This window comes from Psammomys obesus, unplaced genomic scaffold (assembly GCF_907164565.1).
Source record: "Psammomys obesus unplaced genomic scaffold, mPsaObe1.curated_primary_1811, whole genome shotgun sequence".
NCBI lineage: Eukaryota > Metazoa > Chordata > Mammalia > Rodentia > Muridae > Psammomys > Psammomys obesus.
Window position 1 is genome coordinate 10,322,262 of NW_026585895.1, and position 19,967 is coordinate 10,342,228.

Consider the following 19,967-nt stretch of genomic DNA (forward strand, 5'->3'; position numbering starts at 1 on the left):
ATATCCCCATGTCTGTGAGTCTCCCCTTCAGGACACTGGTAGGGTTAAGCTCTAGCAAAACTATTCCTAGTTTGTTAACTGAATATAAATCACTTCAACATCAAAGGATTATATTTCTTTTTCCTCTATGTGGTGTCTTGCTTTGTAACTTAAAGAAAAATAAGTATGCATATTTATATATAATATATATATTAATGGAGAAAGACCAATACTGACCATATATATACTATGTGTGTATATAAAGACAAATGTGTAAATAAATATATAAAAATGTATAAAATCACTATATATGTGTGTAATATATCATATATTACATACATATAGCTATTTTATTATATTATAGTTATTATTAAATATAATATATATTATATTTATATAGTGATTTTATTATACTTTATTAAATTTTTATGTTTGTTTATTATATATATAATTACAAAAATCACTATATAATGATCTATATTATGATGATCTATATTATGATCTATAATATGATCTATATTATATGACAGATATAGTGATTTTTGTAATTATATATAATAAATATATTTTGTTACACACATATATAGAGATTTTTGTGATTATATATAATATATAACATACAATATATAATATACAATATAAAAATTTGTGATTATATAATACATATATTACACACACACTCCCACCAAATGGTCAACATTGGACTTTGAATTGCTATGTAGCCCAAGCTGGATTTCTGTCTCCTCCCTGAAGTGTGAGGATTACAGGCATTTGTCACCACTCCTGAAAAGCAACTTATGTCATTATTTAGAGGGTTGGCCCAGTGCTAAAGAACATTCACTGCTCTTACGAAGAACCCAAGTTTGATTCCCAGCATCCTGGTCCTGTGGCTCAAAATGGCCGAAATGCTAGCTTCAGGGGATTGGATGCTGATGGCTTCCAACAGGTACCTGCTGCTGTGCATTCAAGACACATATCACACACACACGCGTGCACACACACACACACAAATGTGCATATATATGTATTTTCTGCAAGTTGCTTAGTTGCTTGCTTGATCAATCACTATGCTATGTACAAGGTTTTGCCTTTTGGTCTTTGGGTTGGTTTCTTCCCCTACCTCATTTTGCCTTTGGCTTTATACACAAGAAAGTCTAGCGTGCTTTGGACTATGACCCCTTAGACACTCTCCTGGTTTCTTGCCGTTTTCTTCTTTTACCGTTTGTTATCCTCAATGAATAACCTCAAGATTGATTTTGTTCTTTTTCTACTTTTCAAAGCCATGATTGGTTCTTTGTTGAACTTAAAACACTGTTTTATATTTTGTACTGTGGACATACTTTTCTTCTTTTCCTCCACAAGGGCAGACTTTCATGATTCTTAAGCTTTAGTCTTCATGATCTTTTTGTTTCCTCCTTTAAGAAACCAATACTCTAACCCCTGCATCTGACTGTTCGTGGCCAGACTGCTGACCGCTTTCCAGAAACACACAGTTCTGAGGCTCTTTTGAATTGTGTTTAATATCTGTGTCCAGTTGTTTTTTTAATAATAAATTTGCCAGCCATGTGCCTTTAAAAACCTGCTTTGTTTTCCCCTCCTGCAGCTGAGGACCAGCGTTGGTTTGCTTTGGATCTGGGAGAGCACATGAACCTTTGAGGGTGAAACTGGACGCTGTTAGATGCTGAGATGCCTCCTTCTCTCCAGGAGCAGGCGAAGGAAGAAAGCCTGGCATCGGCATAAGCGAGAGTGAGCTGCTGAGCTAGCTGACGGCTAAACCACCCTCCTTGATTGATTTTTTTTTTTTTTTTAAGCTGGATTCCTTTTTTTCCTTCCTGGTCACAGTGTGCAGAGACATTGGTCACGTGCATGTAATATTCCAAATTGGAATCTGTCCAGGCAACGTCTCGAAGTGTAGAGTGGACACATCCCGGCAGAGTTAAAGAAGTCGTCCTTTCTGTTTAAAAGCAACAAAACCGCTGTTGTTCTCTTTCAAGTTTAGCGCTGTCCACAACAGCACAAGCTATATGACTCGAGTCTTGGGTTTCTCATCACCATCATTCTCTTGATGACACTAGACACAGACCAGCTAGCAGAGGATTCTTTAATTCTCAACCTATGATAGTGAGGCTCTTCCCTCCAGGGAGAGCCTCTTTGCTTCTCCTGGGAGATAATTTTTAGGAGAAGATTGCCAGGATCTTGATGTTGTAGCAGATGTTTTCCTGTCCTCAGAAAAAGGGATCCTGGTAGTTTTTGTGTTCCCTGAGGGCTGGAATGGCCACAACGCAGGAGTCAAGATCCCTCCAGGCCTGTGCAGTGAGGCCAGTGGTTCTTCCAGACTGACAGAAGGAGAGAGTTCCACCCAGGCTCCCCAACACCATCCCTTTAAGGCTTGGAGATTGATTTTCGTTAGCACTATACTTTCGTTGACAAAACAAACCGGAAGGCACCGAGCAAAGCGACGCTTCCCCCCCCCCCCCCGACCCCCTTTAAATATTATACCCTGGAAAAGCTGTTTGAGGAAAACTTATCCTTAACCCTTCAACCTCAGTTGCTGCCCCATGCAAGGTCAGGTTTAATTTAGTTTATCAGCTCCAGAAATATGGTTCGGTCATGTCAAAGCCTCAAGAAGCGCTTAGAGCCATTGTACGCAGGCGCTGTCCTTGTGGACCTGGGCAAGCCTGGAAACTCTCAGCACAAAGGCCCTGCTGGAAGCCGGGCCCCTTCCAAGTGTGCAGACCCTGGGTGGAGCTGGTTTACAGTGACGGAGGTGGGGGGGCAGTTGTCCACTTCCACTCATGTACCACTAACTTCCCCGGGCTGAGTTCAGACTCCCCCTCTATTTTCTGTCCTTTCTTACTGCTGCTTGGGGCATGAACTGGATACAGACTTTAATTCTGTTTATAGCCTGAGCTGCTCAGGGCTCCTACTACTCAAAGCTCCTTGGCCTTCTTCCAGAAGTTTCTTTATTACCTTCATGATAACATGGAACAAGCTCCCAGGAAACCAAGTTCTTTGAAACAAACAACTGCATCCATTGGCTTCTTTGCTAGCTTCTGCCTTTCTGCTGCAGGAGACGCCAGCAGATGGTGGATCTTCCTGGGTGGGTGGGTGGGGGGGTCCAAGCAAAACCCTTGCGTGATTGACAGAGGCCCACAAGGTCACACAGGCTACACATGACATCTGATCGGGTGAAAAGTTATAGCTCCAGAAACGCGGAGAAGACCTCGGCTGTGGAAACCATTTTCAAAGAAAATTAAACTTTCTAGATGGTTTAAACACATGTTTTAAAATACTTATTAAATATCTTTTCTTTCTGGAAAAGGCATGCTTCAAGAAAATGGAGAAAAAGATAAACAATCTTTTCTGCAAATGTCCCAGGGTTAAAAATAAATGAAAAAAAAAAAAAGTGCTTACTACCAAGGTGGGCTCTGTCCTATTTTGGGAATTCAGTTTTTCTGCACTCTCTTTGCTGTGTGTATAACAGTGCGTTTCTTATGACTTCTTAATTAAATATTTAACAGCATATAAAGGTAGTGAGTGGGCGATGTATTTCATTGCAGTAGCTTACGGTGGGTCTTTCTACTTTGCAGAGACAGTTTAACCCCCCCCCAGAGGGTTCCCTCCAAGCAGAGAGCTGAAGGACATCTCACATAGACACCTGTGAGCTCAGACACCTCTGCTAATGTCAATACTGAGGTTTCCATTGTGTCCACTTCAGGCTCAGGGCATGGCTTCCTTTTTTCTTAGCACAGGAAATGATCCTCTGTTGCTATGGCCTGTTCAGAAAGTTTGAGTTGTTGCACAAGGGCTGCAGAGTTAGAGGAGCACTCTAGTGGCAGGCAAAAGGACAATCGCTACTCTTTCTCTCTCTCTGTTCCCCAAGACCCAAGCCCTCAGGCTCATCCTTAGTGCTACAACAGAACACTGGCTGCAGCCTCCCTCCCCTCCTAGCCCATGTCACCAGTGGATCCCATAGACCTCTTCTGGCCACCCTCTCCTTCGCCCCAACTCAGAGCTGTGTCCTACCCACCTTTGGCTCAGGCAGACACCCAAGCACCACCACAGGTCATGCGGGCCTCTTAGAAGACTAGATAGTCTGCCCTTAGACTTTCTCTTCTTCTCTGTTCCTTTAGATCGGCGGTTCTCAACTTTCCTCATGCCGGGACCCTTTAATCTAGTTCCTCATGGTTGACCCCAACTGTAAAATTATTTTTGTTGTTGCTTATTAACTGTAAGTTCGCTTTTGTTATGAATTGTAATATAAATATCTGTGTTTTCCAGTGGTCTTAGGTGACGCTGTGAAGGAGTCATCTGACTTCCAAAGGGATGGCACCCCACAGAGTGAGGACCACTGCCCTAGATCCCATCCCTCAGGCTTGTTCCTAGCGCTACAACAGACCACCAGCTGCATCCTCCCTTCCCCTCTGTCTATGTTTCCTGTGGATCCCACAGCCCATCCCCTCCAGCCCCTCCCCCTACTTATCACTGTGTCCCAGCCACCAACTCAAGCAGATAGCTCCTGCTCAACCACAGGTCACACCTGCCAGAAAGCCAGGTGGGCTGCCCCCAGACCTTCTCCACTCTTTCTGTTCCCCTAGACCAAATCACCCCGCAACAGACCATCCCTTCCTAATCTCCCTCTCCCCACTTGTAACTGTATTTCAGCCTCCGTCACCCACAGACATTCCCTGTGAGCACAGCAGCTGAGCAGGCCAGTAAAACAGGCAACACACAGCTCTGAAAATCACATCCTCTGAAAATCCAGAGAAGAAACAGAAGCCAGGGAGCAAAACACCCACTCAATAAAGACAAACCCGCAAATTAGCACTCAGACCTATAATCACCCCAAACCCAGATGCCTAGATACCAGTGTAAGGACACAACCAGAACAGCTAGCGAAATATCTCTACTAGAGCCGAATTACGCTGAAAACTCCAATATAGATGAAACACAAGAAAAAGAGCTTAAGACCAACTATATGAAGATGATAGCAGTCCTTAAAGAGAAAATGAACAAATCCCTTGAAGAAAGCCAGTAAAACTCAAACAATTGGAGGAAATAAATAAATCCATTTAAAGTAAGTCAAGAAAAAAGGAACAATTGAAGGAAATGAATAAAACTGTTCATACCTGAGAATGGAAATAGAAGCAATAAAGAAAACACAAACGGAGGAAGTTCTGGAAACAGAAAATTTAGGCATTCAAACAAGAACTACAGAGGCAAGCTTCACCAACAAAATATAAGAGATGAAAGAGAGAATCTCAGGTATTGAAGATACAATAGAAGAAATGGATACATCAAGTCAAAGAAAATGTTAAATCTAAAAAATTCTTTACACAAAACATTCAGAAAATCTGGGACATGATGAAAAGAATAATAGGAATACAAAAAGGAGAAGAATCCAGCTCAAAGGCCCATAAAATATTTTCAACAAAATCATAGAAGAAAAATTTCCCAACCTAAAAAGGAAATATCAATAAAGATCCAAGAAGCATACAAAACAATGAAGAGATTGAACCAGAAAAGAAAGTCCCCTCACCACATAATAATCAAAACACTAAACATATGGAACAAAGACAAGTAACAGCTTTTTATTATTACAATTATTAATACTTACAAGGTTAAAAGTCCAAGTAATTATAAAGGCAGACTTACTAGAAATATACCTGACTTCTCAGTGGAGGCTCTAAAAGCCAAAATGGCCTGGACAGATGTCCAGATGGCCTTGCAGACTCCAAGAGATCACAGATTCTAGACCAGAGTTCTATACCCAGAAAAATGTTCACACACCATAGATGGAGAAAATAAGATATTCCATAATAAAGTCAACCTCAAGCAATATCTATCTATAAATACATGTCTGTAGCAGTTACTGGAAAATTCTAACCCAAGGAGATTAGTTATACCCATGAAAACACAGGAAATTAATAATCCCACACCAGCAAAATAAAAATTAAGGAAATACACACACACACACACATACACACACACACACACACACACACACACACACACGACCATCACCAGCATAACCAACAACAATAAATTTACAGGAATCAACAATCCTTGGTCATTAATATCTCCCAATATCAATGATCTCAATTCCCTCAATAAAAAGACACAGACTAAATATAGAGGGTCCTCTGAAAGAATTGACCCAACAGGGGATCAAAGCAGATGCTGAGACTCAGGGCCAAACTTTGGGCAGAGCACAGAGAGGAAGAAAGGGGTGGTATTAGAGGGACATGGAAAAAACAGGAGCCCCACAAGGAGACAAACAAAACTAAAAGATCTGAGGCCAGGAGGTCCTGCAGAGGACAAAGGACCATGCATGGAGAGGACCTAGACCCCTGCTCAGATGTGACCCATTGGCAGTTTAGTCTCCAGGTGGATCTCTGAAGGAGGGGAGTAGGGGCTGCCTCTATCATGAACTCAGTTGAATGCTTTCTGATCACATGCCCCTGAAGATGCAGCCTTGCCAGTGGACTAGGGGAAGGGGATGAAGGGAAGAGGGAGGGAGGGTGGGACTGGGGGAGTTGAGGGAGGGGACTTCAGTGGGGATATATAATGAATAAATTGTAAAGAAAAAATAAAAATTAAAAAGAAAAGAAAAGACACAGACTAACAGAATAAACATGAAAACAGGATCCATCCTTCTGCTGCATCCAAGAAATACAAATCAATATTAAGGATAAAAGAGTTGGAAAAAGATATTCCAAGTGAATGGACCTAAGAAGCAAGCTGGTGTACCTGTTTTAATATCTAACAAAATAGACTTCAAACCAAAAATAATCAAAAGAAATGGGGAAGGACACTATATACTCATCAAAGGAAAAGTCCACCAAGATGTTGTTAAAGTCTATGCCCCAAACACAACGGCACCCACTTTTGTAAAAGAAACACCACAACAGTTTAAATCACATATTGCTCCCCACACGCTGGCAGTGGGAGACTTCAATACCCCATTCTTACCATTGGGCAGGTCACCCAGACAAAAACTAAACAGAGAAATGCTGGAGCTAACTGATATTATAAACCAATGGACCTAAAGTATTTTCAGAACATTTTACTCACACGCAAAAGAATACACCTTCTTTTCAGTACCTCCAGGAACTTTCTCCAAAGTTGATCACATACTCAGAATCAACAGATACAAGAAAACTGAAATAACTCCATGCATCCTATCAGACCACCACAGATTAAAGCTGGATATAAACAACAGCGGAAACAACAAAAAACTTACAGACTCGTGGAAGCTAAGCAAGTCTCTCTATTGAATGAAAAATAAGTCAAGACAGAAACAAAGATTGAAATAAAAGGCTTTCTAGGATTCAATGAAATTAATACACAACATACCCAAACATTATGGAATACAATGAAAGTAGTAGGAAGAGGAAAGTTCATAGCACTAAGTGCCTTCATAAAAAATTAGAGAGATCTCATACTAGTAACTTAACAACACACCTGAAAGCTCTAGAACAAAAGAAGCAAACATACCCAAGAGGAGTAGTGAGCTGAAAATAGTCAAACTGAGGGCTGAAATCAATAAAATAGAAACAAAGAGAACAATATAAAGAATCAATAAAGAGTTGGTTCTTCAAGAACATCAACAAGACAAACAAACCCTTATCCAAACTAACTAAAAAACAAAGAGAATATCCAAATTAACAAAATCAGAAACAAAAAGGGAAACATAACGACAGATAACAATGAAATCCAAAGAATCATTAGGTAACGCTTTAAAACCTTTTATATTTGGAAAATCTAAAAGAAATGGATAATCTTGATAGATACCACTTACCAAAGTTAAATCAAGATCAGATAAACAAGTTTTTAACTTTTTACTGATTCCTGACTCCAATCCCACTCATCTCCCTGTCTCTTCATAGCCACCCTCTACCCTTGCAACCTCCCCCTACAAAGAAAATAAGACAGAATTTTAAAAATCCTGTTGTAGAAGCTGAAGTGTGTCACAGTATGACCCACAGTACACCCTTTTGTCCACACATCTTTACTTGCAAATGTTCATTGCAATGAGTCATTGGTCTGGCTCAAGGCCTCTGGCTTCTGCTACACGATCAATTTTGAATCTTTATAGGAACTCCTCTCAAATAGCCTGTGTTTCTCGTGTCATGGAGATGCCACAGCTTTGGATCTGCAGGACCGGCCCCTTCACATACCTTGGCAGATCCTAGATAGAGTAGATGTTGGGGTGAGCCAACTCAAAGCCCAGGATCTGGGCCTGGGAGGGAGCTGAGTTGGTCAGCTTGTCAGCTCTCCTGCACCAGTATCAGAGTGAGGTCTCCAGCATTGCCCTGGCTAGCTCACTCAGTGCTGCAGCCAGCAAGGAGCAGAGTCTCCTTTCCTGCTCTCCTGTCCTTTGGCCGACTCGCCTGCTCCCCTGCCATCAGTGTCAGCTCTTCTGTGCTGCCCAAGTGAGGGGCAGAACAGCTCTCCTGAGTGTGGTGGCCAGAGAGGGGGCAGGAACAGCTCAGCACAGTGCCTTAAATGTCAAGCCAGACCAGGGACACCTGCATGGCCTTTGGTGGTAACACAGGCCTGGGACATTAACACAGACCTCAGCTGACAGGGGACCACAGACCCAGTCATGGCCCCTGGCAGCAGCATGGGCCATGTCACCATGGCCTCAGGTGGCCCACATAGATCAACATGTCCACCTGTGGCAGCATGGCCCTCCGATGGTCTCTAGCAACAGCCTGGACCATAAACATCCACTTGGTCTTTGGTGGTGACTTGGCCTAAGACATCAACACAGACCCCAGCTGCTGCAGGACGACAAACCCGGACATGGCCTTTGGTGGTAGCCAGGGCTAAAACCTCACCATGGCCTCCTCAGGTTTGTCTGTTCCTCACTGCCATTAAGTCTCCAGTTCACCTTTCTCCACAGTGTATGGACCCCTTTGCTTTGCTTTCTCTTCCATCTCTCCACCCTGTACTTCATCTGTCCCATCTCTCTGTTACACATTCATCCATCATAGTGGTGCCTGTGACAGATGTTTGGGTTTCTTTTGTCCAGCCACCACAGGCCTGCATGGCTGTGATAGGTGCTTGGGTGTCAAAACAATTTAAATAGACTTATAATGTGTAATGAAATAGAAGCAGCCATTAAAAGTCTCCAAACCAAAATAAGCCCAGGGCCAGATGGTTTTAGCACAGAATTCTACCAGACTTCCAAGAAGAGTTAATGCCAATACTGCTCAAATTATTGCACAAAATACAAACAGAAGGAACATTGTCCAATCCATTGTATGAGGTCACAGTTACCCTAATGCCCAAACCACATAAAAATACAACAAAGAAAAAGAATTGCAGACCAATTTTTCTTAATGTAGATGAAAAAAATTCTCAAATACTTGCAAACTGAATTCAAGAATACATCAAAAGGATCATACACTATGATCAAGTGGGCTTCATCACAGAGATGTAGGGATGATTTAATAAATGAAAATCAATAAATGTAATCTACCACGTAAACAAACTGAAAGAAAAAACCACATGATCATCTCAGCAGATGTAGAAAAGGCCTTGACAAAAATCTAACAACCCTTTCTGATAAAAGTCTTGGAGATGTTGGGGATACAAGAGACACACCTAAAGTTAGTAAAAGCAATTTACAAAGCCTATAGCCAACACCAATTAAAGGAAGAGAAAGCAAAAAACAAAAACAAAAAAGGGAGGGGGAGGAGAAGGGAGGGGGAGGAGAAGGGAGGGGGAGGAGAAGGGAGGGGAGGAGGGATGGGGCTACAGCAAGGACGTAAAGTGAATTTAAAAAAAAAAAAAACTTCTAGAAGTACCACTATCCATGATTTCAAGTTGTACTACAAAACTTCAGTAATAAAAAAATCCCAGTAGGGTTGGCATAAAAACAGACATGTTGATCAATGAAATCAAATTAAAGACATAAATCTATACAATAATGGACACCTGATTTTTGATAAAAAAATAAAAATAAAAAAAACAGAAATACATACTGGAAAAAAGTTAGTATCTTCAACTCTCTTTCGCTAGTCAGACCAGATGGCTACATGTAGAAGAACTAAAATAGAACCATATTTATCACTCTGCACGAAATTCAAGTCCATGTGGATCAAAGACCTCAACATAAAACCAGATACACTGAACCTAGCAGAAGAAAAAGTGGAGAAGAGCCTTGAATGCATTGGAACAGGAGACAACTTCCCGTACAGAACACCAATAGTGTAGACACTAAGATCGACAATTAATAAATAATACCTCGTGAAATTGAAAAGCTTATGTAAGGTAAAGGACACCATCAGTCAGACAAAGCAGCATCCTACAGAATGAAAAAGATTTTTACCAACTCCACATTCAATAGGGGACTAATATCCAAAATGTATAAAGAATTCAAGAAATTAGATAGTAAAAACAAACAAACAAAAACAAAAAACCCAAACAACCCCAGCCCAACAGAATAAAACAAAACAAAACAAAACCCTCAAATAATTCAAATAAAAAATGTGGTACAGATCTAAACAGAGAATTCTGAACTAGAGGAATCTCAAATGGCTGAGAAACAAAGAAATGTTCAGCGTAACTATCCATCAGGGAGATGCTAATCAAAACAATTTTGAGATTCCATCTTACACCTGTCAGAAGTACTCAGGTCAATAATGCAAGTGGCAGATCATGCTGGAGAGGATGTGGACCAAGGGAAACACTCCTCCATTACTGATGAGAGTGCAAACTTGCAGAGCCACTGTGGAAATCATGGTTCCTTGGAAAATTGGGATTCCATCTAATTCAAGACCCAGTTTCATCATTCTTGAACATATACCAAAAGGACACGCAATCCTACCACAAGGACAGTTGCTGAACTTTGTTCATTGATAATAACCAGAAACTAGAAACAATTTAAATGTCTTGCAATAGAAGAATGGATAAACAAAATGTGGTGGTACATTTACATGATGGAGTATTACTCAGCTGTTAAAAAAAATGACATCATGAAATTTGCAGGCAAATGAATAAAACTAAAAAGAAAAAAATCATCCTATGTGAGGTAACCCAGACCAAGAAAGACAACTATGGTATGTATTCAGTTCTATGTGGACATTAGCCTTTAAGTAAATGATAACCAAGCTACAGTCCATAGACCAGAGAGGTTAGGTAAAGAGGAGGGGTCTGGGGGGATGTATAGATCTTCCTGGGAAGGGGAAATAGAATAGATTTTGCAAGTGGACTGTGGTCAGGTGGGAATGCGAGCAGAAAGGATCAGGTTGAGGTGTGGGAGATGGGATAGAGGAAGAGAGCACAAGGAAAGATGGCTGGGATTGGGGGGGCTTTTGGGGAGCAGTGTGGAAACTTAATGCAATGAAAACTTCCTGAAATCTATGAGGAGGAGGAGCCTAGTGATGGCAAATATATAAAAATTCAACTGGTCATTTCTCATAGCCAGGCAAGGCTCCCAGTGGTGGCACTGGCTTGCATTTTGTTTAGTTGTTGGTTGAGGAGGTCCTTTGGAGATCTCCAAACAGCCCAGGCTGGTGCTATGACAGAAGGTTGCTCTCTGCCAACTGACAGTGGGTCCCATTTCAGAGGACAACATTCACAGAACTCGATGAATATTGAGAGGTCAAGCTGGTTCCCGCATGGAGCTCTTACCTCTAAAGACACCAGCTGAGCCCTAAACCTTTGACCAACGATCCATCCTGGCTGCAAGATGTTCTGGGACAATGATGGCACAGCACTTTTGGGATTGGCCAACCAATGTCTGATTTAACTTGAGGCTTAATCCATGAGGGAGCCCATGCCCTACACTGCTTGGATGGCCAAGAACCGGAAACAAATCCTCTAAAGAAACCAATAAAATTATTTCTAATATGATATTCTGCTTTACTTGTAGATTGGTGCCTTCTTCAGTCAGCATCAGAGAGGCCTCCTCCAGCAGCAGAGGGGAGTAGATGCACAGCACCACAGCCAGACATTATGTGGAGAGAGAGTCTAAGTTGGGTCCCTCCTCTTGGAGCTCAGGGAATCCTGGGGAAGAGGGGGAGGAAAGATTGTAGGGGTCAGAGTGGATGGAGGACACCAGAGGAACATGGCCCACTGAATCAACTAAGCAGGGCACATATGAGCTCACAGAGACTGAAGCAGCAAGCATGGGGTCTTCTGTATATATGTCTAAGATGTTAGCTTGGTGTCCTTGTTGGTCTCCTAACTGTGGGAGCAGAGGTGTCTCTGACTCTTTTGCCTGCTCTTGGTACTCTTTTCCTCTTGTTAGGTTGTTTGGTCCAGCCTCTATAGGAGGGCTTTTGCCTTGTCTTATTGTATTTTGTTTTGTCATGTTTGGTTGTGGTCTCTTGGAGGCTTGCTCTTTTCTGATGGAAGACAGGGGAGTGAATTCCAGGGGTTGAGAGTGGGCTGGGAGGAGTGTGTGTGGGAACCATGGTCAGGATGTGTGCTATAAGAGAGAGATCTGTTTTCAATTTTAAAAAGGAGAAAGAAGCATGAGGATAGATATTATATTGCAATTAAGAAACTGCATCAATATGATACTGCAAAATAAAAATTTCATTATGAATAAAATGTAATCACTTGTAGGCTTTCAGACATTTAAATTAAAATGTTTAATCATTGAATGAATGAAAGACTGAATGTTGCTCATTTGCCTTTTAGATGTGAATGTGTTTATCATTTAGGAATTTTATCTTTGTCATTGGTTATCTGAAGAAGAATATTCTTTGAAAGAAAACCAATCCTGGCCAGTACATATTACATCCTTTACTAGATATTCTATTGACTAGGATGTGTTATGATTGATTAGCTCTGTACCTTAAAAACATTTTTGGGTTCAATAAATAATTTTTTAATTTATATTCCTTAAAAAAAGAAGAAGAAAACAAAAGGACACTTGCCTGCTGGCAAAGGGAAATAACCATTGGCCAAACAGCCTGCTGCTTTGAAAAGAAGTTTGTAATCTGGCACACATGTGGTTGTGAAGCTATCAAAGGATGAATGGCGAAAAGTTTAATTAGCATGGGGGATTCCGAGGCATGTTATTAGAGAACTGTTTGGTTCAAGGGTGAGTTGTTCAGGTCGAGGATCTTCTAGCCGCCAGGTGACTGGAGACAGTGGCAGAGCTGGAGGCTTCTGGGAAGAGGAAACTGGGGGGCTTCCTAAGTGTGGATAGTGGAGCAAGGCCTGAAGTGAGGGCCCCTCATTTGGTGGTGTGTTTTGTTTGTTTTTATTTTTTGCCAAAGTTTTTTGCCAGAGTTCCTAAATCTATCTAGGCCATTCATGGACTCTTTGGGGTTATGCGGTATTGATTCTCACCCTGAACTTTGCGCTATGGGCGTTTTTGGACCAGTCAGCTCTTTGTTATGGGCAGCGTCCTGGCTGTGCATTATAGGTGGCTTATCTACATTGCTAGTCGTTGCATGGCAGCCTTCCTTCCCTCAAGATGTGCTAAACAAAGATGTCTACAGACGTTGCCAAGTGTCCCTGCGGGGCAAAATTGATCCCAGTTTGAAAACTATTCTTCTGTAAGTTTATAAAGATACCCAGTATTTACAAGGGGTGAGAATTAGCTGATTCATGAAACCTATTCAGGAGCTACTCCACAAAGTCAGGAGCATAAAAATGTTGAGCTCCTCTTGTTCTGACTCCTCACCACCATTTTTATGGGAGATATGGTTACCTATGTCTGGTCGCACCTAAAAAAAAAAAAAAATCTTACGTATTCTGTCATACAACTATCTCTTAGGACAATGATATCTTTAGTGTCTCTAGCACATGAAACTCAGCTGAGGTCATGGTGGCTAACAAATACACCATCACAGCACTTTGCATCTTCCTTTCTTCCTCCCCTTCTTTCTTCTTTCCTCTTACAAACTTGAAAGCATCTTCCCCATCACTATTTGAAAAGCTCCTTTTGCTTTTGGCACAGCTGATGTATCAGACATCTTGGGTGCATTTTTTTTTTTATTCATTCTGTTTTTGCAAAATAATTATGCTTTTACTAGGGCCTAAGATAACTAAGCAGATGTCCAAGTGTCCTTCTTGCTAACTTTGTCCACAAGGGAGCAAGTATTGACTCCTGAGAAAAGGACTGTCTCTAAGTTAATTAAGGGCACATAACTTGTTACTAGAATAAAAATGATAACCAGGCCCACAGCAGTTATTCTTTGGAATTTGAACACAATACAGAGGAATCAGTCAAAGGTAGGGTCCTTTCCTTGACCCTATTATTCATTGGTCTGTGTCTTTAGACATCTCCTTCATTGTTACCTATAATAAACATCCCTTTGACTCAACCTAGTTCAGGTGTAGCCAATGCAGGCCTTTCCGAGTAGCTACTTTCCTACCAGCTATGCCTACAAATGGTAGCGGAAGTAAATAGAACTTTGAAGGAATTACCAGGCAGTCTTCCACGGCAGTGCTCCCCACAGGAGAGCAGACCCAGTTGCCAGGACATTTTCTGACATGCAGGTGAACAGAGATGTCCGAGTTTGTTCATGAGCAGAGTGGAGGTCAGCTCTCAGGCTGTGGCATCCGCCTTGTCATGGAAAGTCAAGTGTAGCCAAAGGGGAGGTTTACATTTGCTTCTTCAGGTAAGCAACTGGGGCCATGTGGCATCTCTTTGACCAAGTATACACTTTGAGGAGCTGAGCCAGCCACTGTCCTAAAATATATTGATATTTTGAGCTAAGGAGATGTTTTCTCCAGATAGACGTGTTATCCATCTGGGATGCTCCTGGGTCCCCCTAAGAGCATGGAGGCTACAGACAGATGTTCTCAACAGTCATACTGCTTCTAGAGCTAAGGAACTGGGACATTTTCTAGCTAGGAGGTAATTTTGGTTGATAAAGCAATTTGGAGCACAACTGACATTTTTATTTCTAAATTTTATGTATTTACTTTTTTATATGTGTGTATGGTATATGTGCACACATTTGGAAGCCAGGGAATGCTGGGTATCCTGGACTATCAATGTTCTACCTTTTCCCCCTGAGATAGTGTCTTTCACTACACCTGGAGCCAGTTTGGTAGTCAGCAAGCCCCAATAATCGATTGCCCCAATAATCAATCCTCTTGTCTCTGCCCCTTCAAAACATTGAGGTTACAGGCACATGCTGCCAAGCCCAGCACACTGCTATGCCTGGCTTTTATGTAGGTACATGTCCTGATGCTTACACAGCCATGATCTTATCCACTGAGCCGTCTCTCCACCCCTCTATGGTCATTTGTAAGCAAGAGCCAAGAAAGCTAGACATTGAAGGTTTGTGCCATGTTCCATATGAATTTTGCCTGTCTCACAAGATCAGGTATAATCACCCAAATGTCAACCTTAATTCTGTTTAACATGGAAGCACAAAGTAGGTTTGCTTGGTCTTGTTAGTCACTGATAAATCTAGAAGCGCATCGTGTACCAGTTAATTAAAAGGGTGATTGTCTTTTTTTTTTGTCTGGAAATTTGACAAGAATTCTTCATTTTAGAAAATCATGTTGATAATTGCTTATTTGAGTTGCCAAGATGCAATGCATTTGTATCAGTATGCTTCTGTAGTGGTTACAGATGAGATAATTCTCTGTCTGTGTTAATGGAAATATACACATAAATATGCACATGGGCAAACACATGTATACATGTGTGTAGTCCTATGTGTATTTATTGGTTTGTGGTTGTGGTGGAAGGACCATTATTCGATTATTCGATGCAGAACAAGGACCATTATTCAATGTGTGCCTCCAGTGCTCTGAACTGTCTTGAAAAATGAGGGAGCTCTGAGGTTCTGACCACAGAGTGATGTTTTATGGGGAGATGTTATCTCTTTTGACTACTTGATCCATTGTGAATTTACATTCCTTTCTAGGGTATGTCAGCCACATCTGACACCAAAGCAGGGCACCCTGATACCAAGGAAGATGGGCAGAAGTCCCCCTGCTCAGGACAGAAACCTCTGTGTCCTTCCTCACAGCTGAGGATATTCACATGTGGTCCTTTTCTTTCCTCTTGTCCCTCCCACTCCCCATCTTCACCAGAAAGCAGCATGACTGTTCATGGTATGGAAGCCAGGTTCCCACCACTCTTACTTGCTTAGAATGATCCTCTCATTAGCTGTCCCTTAGGTTACTTTTCTTGATTTAAAGTTGCTTAACATTTAAGGTTATCTTCCCCATTGTTCTCAGAGGAACAGGAGCCCTTTGACTCCAGAGCTTAAAGGCCTTTGCCAAGAATGAAATCAACCCTTTCTTTATGTAAGATTATCAGCCTACTTTTAGTGACTCTTATTTGCATGATTATGCTTCCCTGAATTCAGTATTGTCTATGACTTCCAAGTAGAAGGCTCCAAGTAAGAAATGTTTGCCTAACAACTGAAATGTCCTTATTATTAGGAACTTGTTGTTTTATGGGGAACTTTCCCGTATGTCAGGCAGTGTTCCACTTCCATGTATGCATGGTGTCCTCCAGTCCTCACACATGGCTGAGGGTGGCCGATCCTGTTATCATCCCCATTTCATAGATGAGGAAGCTTGGAAAGGTTAAATAACTTGCTGAAGATTCCACAATTAATAAATGTCCTTCTCTGTCCATCACACCTAAGTCATTTAATACCCTAAATAGAAAAGCTCCCAGAGAAAAATAGAGAGAGCAGAAGATGAAATCCATCACCGAGACATTCCATCAGATTGTGCTGCAATATGCCTAGCTTGCCTGTAAACACTGGCTCGCAATCACATCCTCGTTACTCATATCTAAACTATATATAGTAGCTCTATGTCATTCAGAGAAGAATGACTGTAGCTATTGCTGCTAACACTTTTCAGCTTGTATCTCTGTTTCTGCTTTGACTGGTGTCTTATTTAATTGGTAAATTATTTCCAATCAGGCAACTAAGAAGAATACATTTAAAAGCATGTTACTTAGCCTGGGTATCCATTCATAAACACACAATTCCTGCTTTCCGTGTAGTCAAGGGCTAGGGGACAGAAAAGAGAAGATGGATGGCTGTTGCTGGAACCAACAAAGGCAAGCCATTGTTTTAAACTCATTCTTGTAAACTGTGTTTTCTCTGTGCTTACCACAAATTAAGCTCTTAGTCTTGGTCCTGAAGAATTGTCTTGAGACAAACCAGGGCAACATGTGCTCTTTGCCTCTACTGAAATTTAGGGCAAACTGTGAACTGTTGGTTGGTAGTGGTTCAGTTGCCATTGTGTCCTCTTGTACTCCTGCTTGCCGCAAGGCTCAGATCCTCTAGCCAACTAGTTCCATTAGTTCAATCAGCAAATAAATACTCAGGAGAGCTTAGGGGATGGAAAGAAAGTAGACAGGGCTCTGCTTCAGACAGCTCTGTTGGGGAAAATATGGACTCATCATTGTTTCCTTAGCAGAGGGAAGCAATACCGATTGTCATGAAAAAGCTGACTGACTAAGAGTGACAAAGCTCCCTCCTTTCATTTCTTCTGTCCTAGTGTGTTCATAGTTAGCAATCTTTGGGTAACCCTTCACCTTCTAATATTTTCTCTCATAGTCGCTCCTAAATGTCTGACCAATTCTCAGGAGTTGTTTCTATTTTCTGGTGGTAGACATCACCTAGTAGGTCAGGTGGGGTTTATTATATTAGTCAACCACACCCTTTCTTTAATAGATAAAAGACAGACTTGATATGTTGAAAGATTTTATTCCAAAATGAAGAGATCATAGTTGAAGGTGTCTGATAGAAGAGAAGACTCAGTCCTAACCAGGCATGTATAAAACATATCTCTAGCTCTAATGAATGAAGGTCTAAGAACAAAATAGACTGCATGGAAGCAAAACAAACCAAGCAACTCCAGACAGAAGTGTCAATATTGTTTTCTAAGAATCTTTTAGATGATTACAGGGTAAACCAGATGAATACCTATGCTACTGTTGCTCAATAAGGGCCAGCTTGACTTTCAGTAAGAATCAACTGAATTGAATTGTAGAAAATGAAATTCACATAAGTATATGAAATTATAATAGTAGCGGTGGCCACCTTGGAAAGATGCCAAGGCACTAACTCAGTATTTGGAAACTATTAAACACAGATGATGAATCATTCTTTCTTCTCTCTTTTTTACATGAACTACATCTCGGGGTAACCAAATGATTGGTATATGGATATCTTCTCTGTAAAATATTCTAGATACTGAGGGAGGAAAGGCAGAACTTGAAGATTACCACTCCATAATCCCTAACAAATTAATAGATCTGGGCCCCAGGTGCTAACCCCACACAGAGAGCATTAAATAGATAGTGTGGCAAAATCCACAGCACCATCCATATTACACTACTGAAAGTCTAATCTGATTAAATTCATTAGAACTGCTAAAAAATTACAGAGAAGAGAGGAAAACATTAAGCATAACAGGAAGTCAGCAAAACACAAAAGTTAGATTTAAACACATACATTTTATGAAAGAAAGAAGTTGATAAGGAGAGCTCACATATTAGTATAGACATGAAATATCAAATAATTACAATGCAGGCTTCTTATATGAAAACTGAGGCGAACAAGATCATGAAACAATTGGGGATATTTCAACCCTGGCTGCATAATTGATCGCATAAGATACTATTAGTATTAATTTTCTTTTGGTTCAATAGTATTTTATAGTCATGTTTTAAAAAGAGCCATTATCTTTTATGGCTGCATATTGAAGTGTTTGTGGAGAAATGATGGCTTGAATTTGCTTCAAAATAACCTAGGGAGCAATGGGGTTACTGATGGAAGAAAACTAGCTGTGAGTTGGTCTTTGTTGAAGCTAGGTGATAGGTACAAAGCCTTGGACTACTTTTCTCCCTACTAGTGGACATTCTAGAAACTTCCTACAGTAGAAGAAGAGGAGGAAAGTGGAAGGCATGCAGAGAGCACAGCAGCACTCTGGTTCTGGGCAGTTAGATGCCTACAGTCCCCACTCGTTGCTGCCTGCCCAGGTCAGAAATGCTAAGCCGGAATTTAGCTTTTAGAAGCAACTTTGTGCTCTTCAGCTTGGAAGACAGGAAGATCTGGGAAGGAATTGGAGTCCTCAACTAGAGCATGCTTCTTCTGGCTGATGAAATAGCACACACTGTGCAACTCAAAATGACCCAAACTTATTCTTTTGCAGCTCTAGAGATCAGGCATGATCAGCCTGATACCATGAAAGCATGGTATCAGGAGGAAACATTTTTGTTGTTGTTGTTTGATTTTTTTTTCTGGAAACCCTAGGAAAATCTTCTTGCCTTTCTATCCCTGAGTGGTCTCCTGTATTCCTCAAGTATCCTCTACAGCTGTGTCTATGATTTGGGCAATACGGATGAGAAGAAACAGTGGCTTAGCTTCCTTCAGGCTTCTGGTCTTTAACCAATAAGTATATTGCCTTGTTTCCAAGGTTTTTCTGCTTAAAGGAAATTCATTATATACCATGTTCACTTGCTAGCATTGTGGCTTCCACTACTATTGTCCATGATAGAACTGAGCATATCGAATAAACTGTTTTCTCATAAGACATACCCCAACTATTTTGCCCTTGAAAATATTAGACACCTCTTCAGCATGATATAGGTAGAGTGTTTTAAACAATGAAGTCAGCCATGATAACAAAAAAAAACACACACGAAAGGCAGATATGACAATATTCCACCCCCAAGATGTTGGTTTACACGAAGAACTTAAACAGGAAGGAACAACATTGCTGTGTTTAACTTCCTCTAGGATATGGACATTGGGCAGCTCTGTCCTTTGCATGTCTGAGAAGGACCAAGGAAGTGCCACATGAACTGATGTTGAGGATACGAATATGTTTTTAATATACAGAAAAATGTTACAAACACAGACATTGCAATAATGAGGACACATGGCTATTGTCCCTTCCTATTCCCCTCTCACAGGAATTCTCTTGGCTAGATCAGGTATAAGAGAATCTGGGAAACAGTTGGAAAAAGAAGAAGAAGAAAAGAAGAAGAAGAAGAAGAAGAAGAAGAAGAAGAAGAAGAAGAAGAA